The following is a 12,048-nucleotide window of genomic DNA, read 5'->3' as shown; positions in this document are numbered from 1 at the left end:
TTTTAAAGAATCTCTATACTGTTTTCTGTAGTGGCTGTACCATTTTACATTCTTACCAATGGTGCACAAGTCTCCCAATTTGCCCACACTAGTGGTTTCCTGGGACTGGAGGAAGGGACAAAATGAAAATTTTCTGTTCCACGGGAAGAGAGTTCCAGCTATGTGAGATGGAAAATTTCTAGAGTTCACTGTGTGAAACACAGTGCTTAGCATTAACACTATTGTACTATACACTTGAAAGTGAAAATGTTAAGCCCTCACGTCCGGAGTCGTGTCCAGCTCTTTGCGACTCTGTGGACTGTAGCCCATCAGTCTCCTCTGTCCATGGAATTCTCCAGGCAAGATACTGGAGTGGGTTGCTATTTCCTCCTCGAGGGCATCTTCCTGACCCAGGGACTGAACGTGGGTCTCCTGCATTGTAGGCAGACTGTTTACCATCTGAGCCACCAGGGAAGCCGGGTTGCTGGATTCAGAGTCCAGAGCACTAATCATTACACCACGGGACCCCAGAGCTGGTGGTTTACTGTACACTTAAAATTTTATAAACCAGGTAGATCTCCCGTTATTTGTTTTTGATTACACACACACACACAAACTCAACTATACATTGTCTAGGACAGACTGACTTTAAATATGGAGACACAAATAGATTGAAATTAAAGGGTTGGAGGATGATATACCATGCTAATACCAATCAAAAGAAAACTGGAGTAACTGTATATTGCTGATATCAGAGCAAGGAAAATATTAATTAACTGCAAAAGTATAATGATAAAGGGTCAACTCTCCAAGAAGACATAGCAATTCTATAATGTGTATACACATTATATATAATGTGTATAATAATATATATATGTATAATGGAGCTTCAAAATACGTGCAGGCAAACTGATGGAACTGCAGGGAAAAATAGATGACTTTACCATTATAATTAGAGACTTGAATATCCCTCTACTATCAATGGACAGAACAAGAGGCAGAAAACAAATAAAAGCAAAGTTGAACCATGCAGCATTATCAATTACCTGGATCCAACTTATATACATAGAACTTTTCATCCAGCGAAAGCAGCATGCATATTCTTCTCAAGCTCATGTACAACATTCAACAAATAGGCCACATTCTAATATCCAACGTACTTTATTAAATATCAATATAGAAATCACACAAATTTTGCTTTCATAACCAAACAGAGTTAACTAGAAATCAATAAAGGAATAGGAGGTGGAAAACTTCAAACTACCTGACTATTGAATAACACACAGAAATAAACATTGCTCAAAGAAGAAATCTCCAAAAAATAAGAAAAAAATCTTTGAACAAATGAAAATAAAGCTTATCAATATGTGTGGATACAGTGAAAAGAGTGATTTGAGGAAAATTTATACCATTGAATGCATATATTGGAAAGAAGAGAAGACTAAAATAAACAATCTAACCTTCTAGATTCTAGAAAAAGAACAGAAAATTAAATCCAAAGAAAAGACAAGAAGATAAATAATAAAAATCAGTACCCCATTAAATCAAACTGAAAATGGGAAAACAATAGAAAAATGAACAAAAGCAAAAGTTAAAAAAATTTTGTTTTAATTGGCAAATGTCTAGCCAAGTTAACTAAGAAAAGAGGGTATTAATTATTATTGTAAATGAACAAGTGCCATCACTACTAATCTCATGGACATTATAAGAAAGAAAAGTTATGAATAACTCTGTGCCCACAAATTTGAAAACATAGATGAAGTGGGCCAACTCATTGGACACAGTCTACAAAAACTCGCATAAGGGGAACAAGAGATCTCAATAGCCTTGTATCTATTAAAGAAAAAAATAAATCATTAATAAATTACAAAAGTGAAAACACAGATCCAGAAACTTTCAAAGATATATTGTACTAAACTTTAAGAAGCAAATTACAGTAAGTTGCTACAATCTATTCTACAAAAGCAAAGCATAGAAAATGCTTTATAATTCAGTCCTTGAGACTAGCATTACACTAATTAAAAAAAAAAAACAGTCAAAGACATCAGGAGAAGGAAAATCAGTATTTCTTGTGAACACAGTTGCAAAAATCTTCACACTGGTATTGGTAAATCAAATCCAGAGATGTATACAAAGCAGTATACACCATGACCAAGAGGGATTTTCTGCTAGACATGCAAAGTGGACTCCATATTTGAAATTCAACTGATGTATCTCCATCACATCAACAGGCTAAAGAAAAATATATGATTCTATCAATAGATTCTATCGTTAGATGACACTACTATAATGGAAGAAAACTAAGAGGAACTAAAGAGTCTCTTGATGAAGGTGAAAGAGGAGAGTGAAAAAGCTGGCTTGAAACTCAACATTCGAAATTATGATCATGGCATCTGGTCCCATTACTTCATGGCAAATAGATGGGGAAAAATTGGAACAGTGACAGATTTTATTTTCTTGGGCTCCATATCACTGAGGGATGGTGACTGAAGCCAGGAAATTAAAAGATACTCCTTGGAAGAACAGCTTTGACAAACCTAGACAGTGTATGAAAAAGCAGAGACATCACTTTGCTGACAAAGGTCTGAATAGTCAGAGCTTTGAATTTTCCTGTAGCCATGTATGGATCTGTGAGTTGAACCATAAAGAAGACAGAGTGCCAAAGAATTGCTGCTTTTGAACTGTGGTGCTAGAGAAGACTCTTGAGAGTCCCTTGAAGAGCAAGGATATCAAACTGTCACTCCTAAAGGAAAGCAATCCTGAATATTCATTGGAAGGACTGATGTTGAAACAGAAGCTCCAATACTTTGGCTACCTGATGCAAAGAGCTGACTCACTGAAAAGTCCTGATGATGGGAAAGATTGAAGGCAAAAGGAAAAGGGGGCAGCAGAAGATGAGATGGTTGGATGGCATCACTGATTCAATGGACATGAGTTTGAGCAAACTCAGGGAGGTAGTGAAGCACAGGGAAGCCTAGCAAGCTACAGTTAATGGGGTCACAAAGAGTCAGACATGATTTAGTGACTGAACAACAAATCAATAAATGCAGAAAAAGTATTTGACAAATTTCAACATCCATTCACAATAAAAATTCTTAACTAATGAAGAATAGAGGGAAACGTCCTCAAGTTGAAAAATAATATCTACAAAAAACTCATGGCTAACACCATAGTCAAGGTTGAGAAACCGGATGCTTTCTCTATAAGATCAGTAAAAAGATAAATGTGGCCTCTTTGACCATCTTATTCAACATTGTACCGGTAGTCCTAGCTAATGCACTATGACAAAGACAAGGAAACAAAAGCTGTATTTAGATTATAAAGAAAAAAAAAACAAAATGTCTCTGTAAACAATCACAAAGAATTAACAAAAAGAATTAACAAAATGTCTCCTGGAACTAGTAAGCAATGATAACAAGGTTGGAGGATAGAGTCTTGGATTATACTACAGAAGCATTCATTTAAAAAAGGATTAACACAGAAAAGTTAATTTCTTTCTTAAGTACCAGAAATGAACAATTGTAGTTTGAAATTAAAAACTTACTCCCAATGCAAAATATTAATAATAGGAGAAAAATGTGTGAGGAATAAAGAATGGGTATAGGGGAACTCTACTTCTCACTCATATTTTTCTCTGTAAATCTGTAAAACAAAATTGACAATCTGATTCTAAAGTTTATATAGAAAGGCAAAAACCTAGAATAGTAAACACAAAATTGAAGGAGAAGAACAATTTTGGGGGACTGATACCACTGACTTCAAGATTTACTGCTGCTAAGTCGCTTCTGTCATGTCCAACTCTGTGCAACCCCATAGACGGCACCCCATCAGGCTATCCCGTCCCTGGGATTCTCGAGGCAAGAATACTAGAGTGGGTTGCCATTTCCTTCTCCAATGCATGAAACTGAAAAGTGAAAGTGAAGTCGTTCAGTCGTGTCTGACCCTCAGCGACCCCAGGGACTACAGCCTTCCAGACTCCTCCATCCATGGGATTTTCCAGGCAAGAGTACTGGAGTGGGGTGCAAGATTTACTATTAAGCTGCTGCATATATCAGGGCATGTGGTATTCGTGAAAGAAGACATAGAGGTCATTGTTGTTGTTGTTTAGTCACTCAGTCGTGTCCAACTCTTTGCGACCCCGTGAACTATAGCCCACCAGGGTCCATGGAATTCTTCAGGCAAGAATACTGGAGTGAGTTGCCATTTCCTTCTCCATATAGGTCATTAGAAAAGAATAAAGATCCCAGTAATAGAAAAATATAGTCCTTTGACCAAGGAGCAAATTTAGTTCAATGGGAAAAGGGGAATATTCATACAAGTGGTGCTGGAACACTGGACATCTCTATGCAAATGGGAATCTGGGCACAGGTCTTACATTTCTCACAAAAGTTGACTCAAAATGGATCACAGACCTACATGTAAAATTCAAAGCTAAAACTCCAAGAAGATAACATAGGAAAATGCTGAGATGACCTTCAGCTCTTGTGAATGATTTTTGATAAAAACCAAAAGCATGAGCTATGAAACAAAAAAAGTAATTTAGACTCATTAAATTTTTAAAATCCTACTTATCTGCAAGTGCACTTTTGAAAATTAGAGGAAGTGCATGCCGTATTTCTTTCAGAGAGTAACTGTTCAGGTAACTATTGTTAGGAACTTCCTCTTCCTGTAATCTATAGGAAGGACAGTAATTGCTCTGTGAACCCACTGAGGAAGAAATCGAATGGCCTAGGGAAAAAAAAAAAAAGAAATAACTAGAGGCTTTATCTGAGAAATCATAAAGCTTACAATTATACTTTAAAAATTTTTTATTTTTAATTAGAGCATAATTGCTTTACAATGTTGTGTTGGTTTCTGTCAGACAACAGCATGAATCAGCCATCAGCATGGTTCAGTTGTCACTCAGTCATGTCTGACTCTTTGCAACCCCATGGACTGCAGCACGCTAGGCTTCCCTGTCCATCACCAACTCCTGGAACTCCCTCAAACTCATGTCCATCGAGTCAGTGATGCCATCCAACCATCTCATCTTCTGTCGTTCCATTCTCTGCCTGCCTTCAATCTTTCCCAGCATCAGGATCTTTTCAAGTGAGTCAGTTCTTCACATCAGGTGGCCAAAGTATTGGAGCTTCAGCGTCAGCATCAGTCCTTCCAATGAATATTCAGGACTGATTTCCTTTAGGATTGACTCGCTTGATCTTGCAGTCCAAGGGACTCTCAAGAGTTTTCTCCAACACCACAGTTCAAAAGCATCAATATTTCGGCACTCAGCTTTCTTTATGGTCCTGCTCTCACATGTCTATATGTCTACAGTAGACATGTCCATACATGGTCTACTGGAAAACCATAGCTTTGACTAGACAGACCTTTGTTGACAAAGTAATGTCTCTGCTCTTTAATATGCTGTCTAGGTTGGTCATAGCTTTTCTTCCAAGGAGCAAGTGTCTTTTCCTTTCATGGCTGCAGTCACCATCTGCAGTGATTTTGAATCCCAAGAAAATAAAGTCTCTCACTGTTTCCATTGTTTCCCCATCTATCTGCCTTGGAATAATGGAACCGGATGCCATGATCTTAGTTTTTTAAAGTTGAGTTTTAAGTCAACTTTTTCACTCTCCTCTTTCACCTTCATTGAGAGGCTCCTCAGTTCCTCTTCACTATCTGTCATAAGGCTGGTGTCATCTGCATATCTGAGGTTATTGATATTTCTTCTGGCAATCTTGATTCCAGCTTGTGCTTCATCTAACCTGGCATTTCACATGGTGTACTCTGCATATAAGTTAAATAAGCAGGGTGAAAATATATAGTCTTGACATACTCCTTTCCCAATTTGGAAACAGTTCATTGTTCCATGTCCAGTTCTAACTGTTGCTTCTTGACCTGCATTCCGATTTCTCAGGAGGCATGTGAGGTGGTCTGGTAGCCCCATCTCTTGAAGAATTTTTCACAGATTGTTGTGACTCACACAACAGGGCTTTGGCGTAGTCAAAAGAGCAGAAGTAGATGTTTTTTTGGAACTCTCTTGCTTTTTTGCTGAATCACATATCGCTTCCCTCTTGAGTTCCCTGCCTCCACTTCTGGGTTGTCACAGAGCACTGGCTGTGCTCCTGGTGTTGTGCAGCAGCTTCCCACTAGATATTTATTTTATACATGGTAGGGTATTCATTTCAATACCACCCTCTCAATTTGTCCCACCCTTCCCTTCCTCAGCTGTGTCCACAAGTCCATTCTCTACATCTGTGTGTTTATCTGTGCTCTGCAAATAGGTTTATCAGTGTTGCTTTTATAGATTCCATATATATGCATGAATATAGAATATTTGTTTTTTTCTGACTTACTGCAGTCTGTATGACAGGCTTCAGGTTCATCCACCTCATTTCAGCTGAATCAAATTTATTCCTTTTTATGGCTGAGTAATATTCCATTGTATATGTGTACACCAACTTCTTTACCATTCATTTGTTGATGAACATCTAGATTGTTTCCTCATCCTGGCTATTGTAAATAGTGCTTCCATGAACACTAGGATACATATGTCTTTTTGAATTATGTTTTTTCAGGATATATGCCCATGAGTGGGATTGATGGGTCATTGTTGCTGTTCAGTTACTAAATCATGTCTGACTCTTTCTGACTCCATGGATTGCAGCACACCATACATCCCTGTCCTTCACTATCACCCAGAGTTTGCTCAAACTCATGTTCATAGAGTCAGTGATGCCATCCAAACTCTCATCTGTTCTCCTCTTCTCCCATCCTCAATCTTTCCCAGCATCAGGGTCTTTTCCAAAGAGTCAACTCTTCACTTCTGTTGGCCAAAGTATTGGACCTTCTGCTTCAGCATCAGTCCTTCCAGTGAATATTCTGGGTTGATTTCCTTTAGGATTGACTGATTTGATCTCTTTGCAGTCCAAGGGACTCTCAAGAGTCTGCAACACCACAGTTCAAAAGCATCAATTCTTCAGTATTCAGTATTCATTATGGTGCAAATCTCATATCCATACATGACTACTGGAAAAACCATAGCTTTGATAGCTTTGACTATACAGACTTTGTTGGTAAAATATCATCTCTGCTTTTTAATATGCTGTCAGGGTTTGTCATAGTTTTTCTTTTGAAGAGCAAGAGTCTTTAATTTCATGGCTGTAGTCAATGTCCACAGTAATTCTCAAGCCCAAGAAAATAAATATCACTCTTTCCATTTTTCCCCATCTTTTTGTCATGATGTGATGGGACCTGATGTCATGATCTTAGTTTTTTGAATGTTGAGTTTTAAGTCATATGGTAATTTTATTCCTAGTTTTGTAAGGAATTTCCATATTGTTCTCCTGGTGGTTGTATTAATTTACATTCCCACCAACAGTGGAAGAGAATTCACTTTTCTCCACATCCTCTCCAGCATTTATTTTTTTGTAGATTTTTTGATGATGGCCATTCTGACCAGTGTTAGGTGACACCTCATTGTACTTTTGATTTGCGTTTTTCTAATAATGAGCAATGTTGAGCATTTATTTCATGTGTTTATTTGCCATCCGTATGTCTTCTTTAGATAAATGTCTGTTTAAGTATTTTGCCCATTTTTTTTTTTGATTGGGTTGCTTGTTTTTCTGATATTGAGTTGCATGAGTTGATTGTATATTTTGGAGATTAAGCCTTTGTCAGTTGCTTCATTTCCAATCATTTCTCCCATTCTGAGGGTTGTCTTTTCATCTTGTTTATAATTTCCTTTGTTGTGCAAAAGCTTTTAAGTATGATTAGATTCCATTTCTATTTCCATCAGTCTATGAGATGGGTCAAAAAGGATCTTATTGCTATTTATGTCAACTCTTTGTTCTATCTAGCTTTTCCTCTAAAAATGTATAGTTTCTGGCCTTACATTTAGGTCTTTAATTCATTTGAGTTTATTTTTGTGTATGGTATTAGGAAGTGTCCTAGTTTCATTCTTTTATATGTAGCTGTCCAGTTTTCCTAGCACCACTTAGTGAAGAGTCTGTCTTTTCTCCATTGTATATTCTTGCCTCCTTTGTCAAAGTTAAGGTGCCCATAGTGGGTTTATCTCGGAGCTTTGTATCTTGTTTCATTGATCTATGTTTCTGTTTTTGTGCCATTCTATGATGATGACTGAGCTTTGTAGTGTAATCTGAAGTCAGGGAGCCTGATTCCTCCAGCTCATTTTTTCTTTCTTAAGATTGCTTTGGGTATTTCTAGTCTTTTGTGTTTCTACACAAATGGTAAAATTTTATTCTAGTTCTTTGAAAAATGATTGCATTGAATCTGTAGATTGCTTTGGGTAGTATAGTTGTTTTCACAATATTGATTCTTCCGATCCAAGAACATGCTATATATCTCCATCTGTTTATGTCATCTTTTATCTCTTTCATCAGTGTCTTATAATTTTCTGCAAACATGTCTTTTGTTTCCTTAGGTTTATTCTTAGGTATTTTATTCTTTTTGTTGCAATGGTGATTGGGATTGTTTCCTCAATTTCATTCTGATTTTTCATTGTTGGTCTATAGGTTTGAAAGGGATTTCTGTGTTTAATTTTATATCCTGTGATGTTACTAAATTCACAGATTAATTCTAGTAATTTTCTAATGGTGTCTTTAGGATTTTGTATAGTGTCATGTCACCTGCCACCCGTTAGAGTTTTACTTCTATCTGAATTCCTTTTATATCTTTTCCCCCCTTGCTTCCCATTGCTAGGACATCCAAAACTATACAGAATAACAGCAATGAGAGTGGGCACCATTGTCTTATTTCTGATCTAACAGGAAATGCTTTCAGTTTTTTTCCTCTGAGAATAATGTTTGTTGTGGGTTTGTTTGTCATGTATGGACTTTTTATGATGAGGTTGGTTGCTTCTATGCCCTGGAGAGTTTTTATCTGGAGAGTTTCTATCATAAATGGATGTTGAATTTTGTCAAAAGCTTTTTCCACATCTGTTGAAATTATATGGTTTTTATGTTTCAGATTTTTAATATGGTGTATCACATTGATTGGAGAATCCTTTCATCTCTGTGATAAACCCCTCTTGATTATGGTATATGATCCTTTTAATGTGCTGTTGGATTCTGTTTGCTGGTATTTTATTGAGGATATTTTACAACTATGTTTATCAGTGATATTGGCCTGTAATTTTCTTTTTTGGTGGTATCCTTGTCTTGTTTTGGTGCCAGGGTGATGGTGGCCTCATATTAATAGAATGAGTTGGGACTGTTTCTCCCTCTGCAATGTTTTTGGAAGAATTTGAGAAGGATATATGTCAGCTCTTCTCTAAACATTTGATAGAATTTGCCTGTGAAGCCATCCAGGCCTGGGTTTTCGTTTGTTATTAGATCACAGTTTCAATTTCAGTGCTTGTGACTGGCATGTGCATAATTTCTATTTCTTCCTGGTTCATTATTGGCAAGTTGTACTTTTTTAAGGCTACAGCTATACTTTAAGGTATTATATGCAAAGTAAACTGTTACTTGATTTAATATATATATTACATTTATATTTATTCACAATAAAATATGTTTATATACTATATAATGGACATCTAATTGATTATATATGAATATTTAATATATTAAAACAATATGTTAAATATGAACAATAAGTGGCTTCCTGGAGGCATTGACTTGAATCCCTTACAAGACGGAGGGGGTGGGAATTTGCAACATAGTAGTGTCATCTTGCTAGGAAGAGAAAATACATCGGAATTTGGGATGACTGACATGGACCAATGTCCCTGGGCACTCATCCTCGGTGCCCACCTCCTTCCATCTTGGTAGCTTAACAATAAGCAAGTTTAAGTTAGATCACAGGGAGAAGAGCTTGACATGGAGTAGGCTCTGGGGTTCCCAGGGCAAACACAGAAACTCACCTAGGACAGTGTCCTTGTTTCTTAGTCATCTGCCAGCTCCTGCCTCCTGTCTGTAAACACATAGGGGCATGGGAAGTGGTTCCTTTGCTAGAAGCCCTCCTTGGTGCATGTCCTCCAGTCATGCCTGATCTGAACACATTTCTACACAACTCAGGGTATCTTGAGTGCTCTGCTCCTCATCTACTTGTAACAGGCCAGCTTCTAACCTGACTTTAAATAACACAGCAGCCGGTGCATGTCAGTGTCTCTAAGGGAGGACGAGGGTGAAGGGAATATTCACAGCCTGGGTGCTTTCCAGTAAAATCTGTATCTCATCCATGATGTCACAGAACATGTCATATGCTGGCACACTATGTGTCAGATACAGACACAAAGGAGAAGGGAAAGATGACCTGGAGCTTCCAAAATAGATGAAGAATAAGAGAGTTACAAAAGGACAGAAAACAAAATCCTGTGTATTGCTTTTATAGTAGAGAATTCATATTTAAGGGTCTCTGAAATACGCGCTTTGAGGAAGAAAGGAGACATTTTGCAAGTTCAGAAATTCAGCTACTCCCAGCCCTGTGTCCTGTAGCTTTCTGGTTAATTGTGATCACATGCTACCTGGGTCTGGGTCCCACTGCATCTATTAGGGCAGGATGAGGGTCCAGGAGTTTTCCATTGATTCCACAGGGAGTAGGTAAATGCCTGCCCTACTGACTCTAGTAAATCATGGAAAATGCACAGCAGAGCATGAATGGACCTTGGAGATGATTCAACAGAGTTCATTTAACAGTTGAGGAGACTGAGTAGATAAGGGAAAGTATTTTGGCCAATTTGAAGTCTCCTATGAGGAGAAAACTGCAGAAAAACAGAGTGAATGACAAGGTCTCAGATACTCAGGAAGTTCAAAGTCTGGTTTAACTGGTTTCCTTTCAGAAATATCATTTAGGGTGTTTTCTAGAGATGCAACTTTTTAAGAGTTTACAAAGAAAGTGCACTCTGGTGGGCAGCTGGGGTTCTCATTTTCTACTCTAGTGCAAATCATTTCCCTGCCCTTCAGGACATGCAACCATTTCTCCCAGACTTATTCTTGACTCTGACATGCTCAGGCTAGCTCCAGCCAGACTCTCTCACTCCCTCTCTCTTGGCTTCTCTTCCTATTTCTGATTCCCTTTCTAATGGTTCCATGATTTAGCTTTTCTCTAAATCCCAAGCAACAGGGATGAAAAGGCCCATGTCCTCAAGTGCCTTTTTGTTCTGAGATATTTAAGTTTCTTAAATTCTAACACTTGAGAAAAATAACCTTCTATAAGGATAAGTCCATTTTATAGGTGTGCTGATATTTGTCTGCATGGGGTTGGCATCCAGACTCCAGGGACTCTCAGTGGCACCTGGCCTTTCCGTTGATACCATTTTCTCCCCTCAGTGACCACACACAGGAGAGCTAACAGGATGATGGCATTTCTGTTTCCTTCTATACTATACTTTACCAGGGCTCATCAGTTGTGTTTAGCCTGGGAATACTTGTCAATCAAAAGCTGACAAGCAATATATACAAAAAGATCACGACCACCAAGTTGTTGACACCAATCATGGGGCTGGGAGTAAATGCATGAGAGGATTTAAGGTAAGGAGGCACAGTGATGACAGAAAATATTTCCACATTTGTTTCCCCCTAACCTGTGAAGAAAGCTGAGTGCTGAAGAATTTATGCTTTTGAACTGTGGTGTTGGAGAAGACTCTCCTTGGACTGCAAGGAGATCCAACCAGTCCATTCTAAAGGAGATCAGTCCTGGGTGTTCTTTGGAAGGAATGATGCTAAAGCTGAAACTCCAATACTTTGGCCACCTCAAGTGAAGAGCTGATTTCTTGGAAAAGACCCTGATGCTAGGAGGGATTGGGGGCAGGAGGAGAAGGGGACGACAGAGGATGAGATGGCTGGATGGCATCACCAACTCGATGGACATGAGTTTGGGTAAACTCTGGGAGCTGGTGATGGACAGGGAGGCCTGGTGTGCTGCAATTCATGGGGTTGCAAAGAGTTGGACACAACTGAGCAGCTGAACTGAACTGAACTGAACCTGAGTTCCATGCTTGGTTATCATGGTGACATTCTTCTTGGGTCTGGTGTCCAAGGCCAAGGTAGTGTTTCCTTAGATAAACCAGAGCAACTCCTTCTCCTGCCTAAAAATCAGGAATCCACCTGCCCTGCTGTTTCCCAG

This window comes from Capricornis sumatraensis, chromosome 2 (assembly GCF_032405125.1).
Source record: "Capricornis sumatraensis isolate serow.1 chromosome 2, serow.2, whole genome shotgun sequence".
NCBI lineage: Eukaryota > Metazoa > Chordata > Mammalia > Artiodactyla > Bovidae > Capricornis > Capricornis sumatraensis.
Note: the sequence above shows the minus strand (reverse complement) of the source record.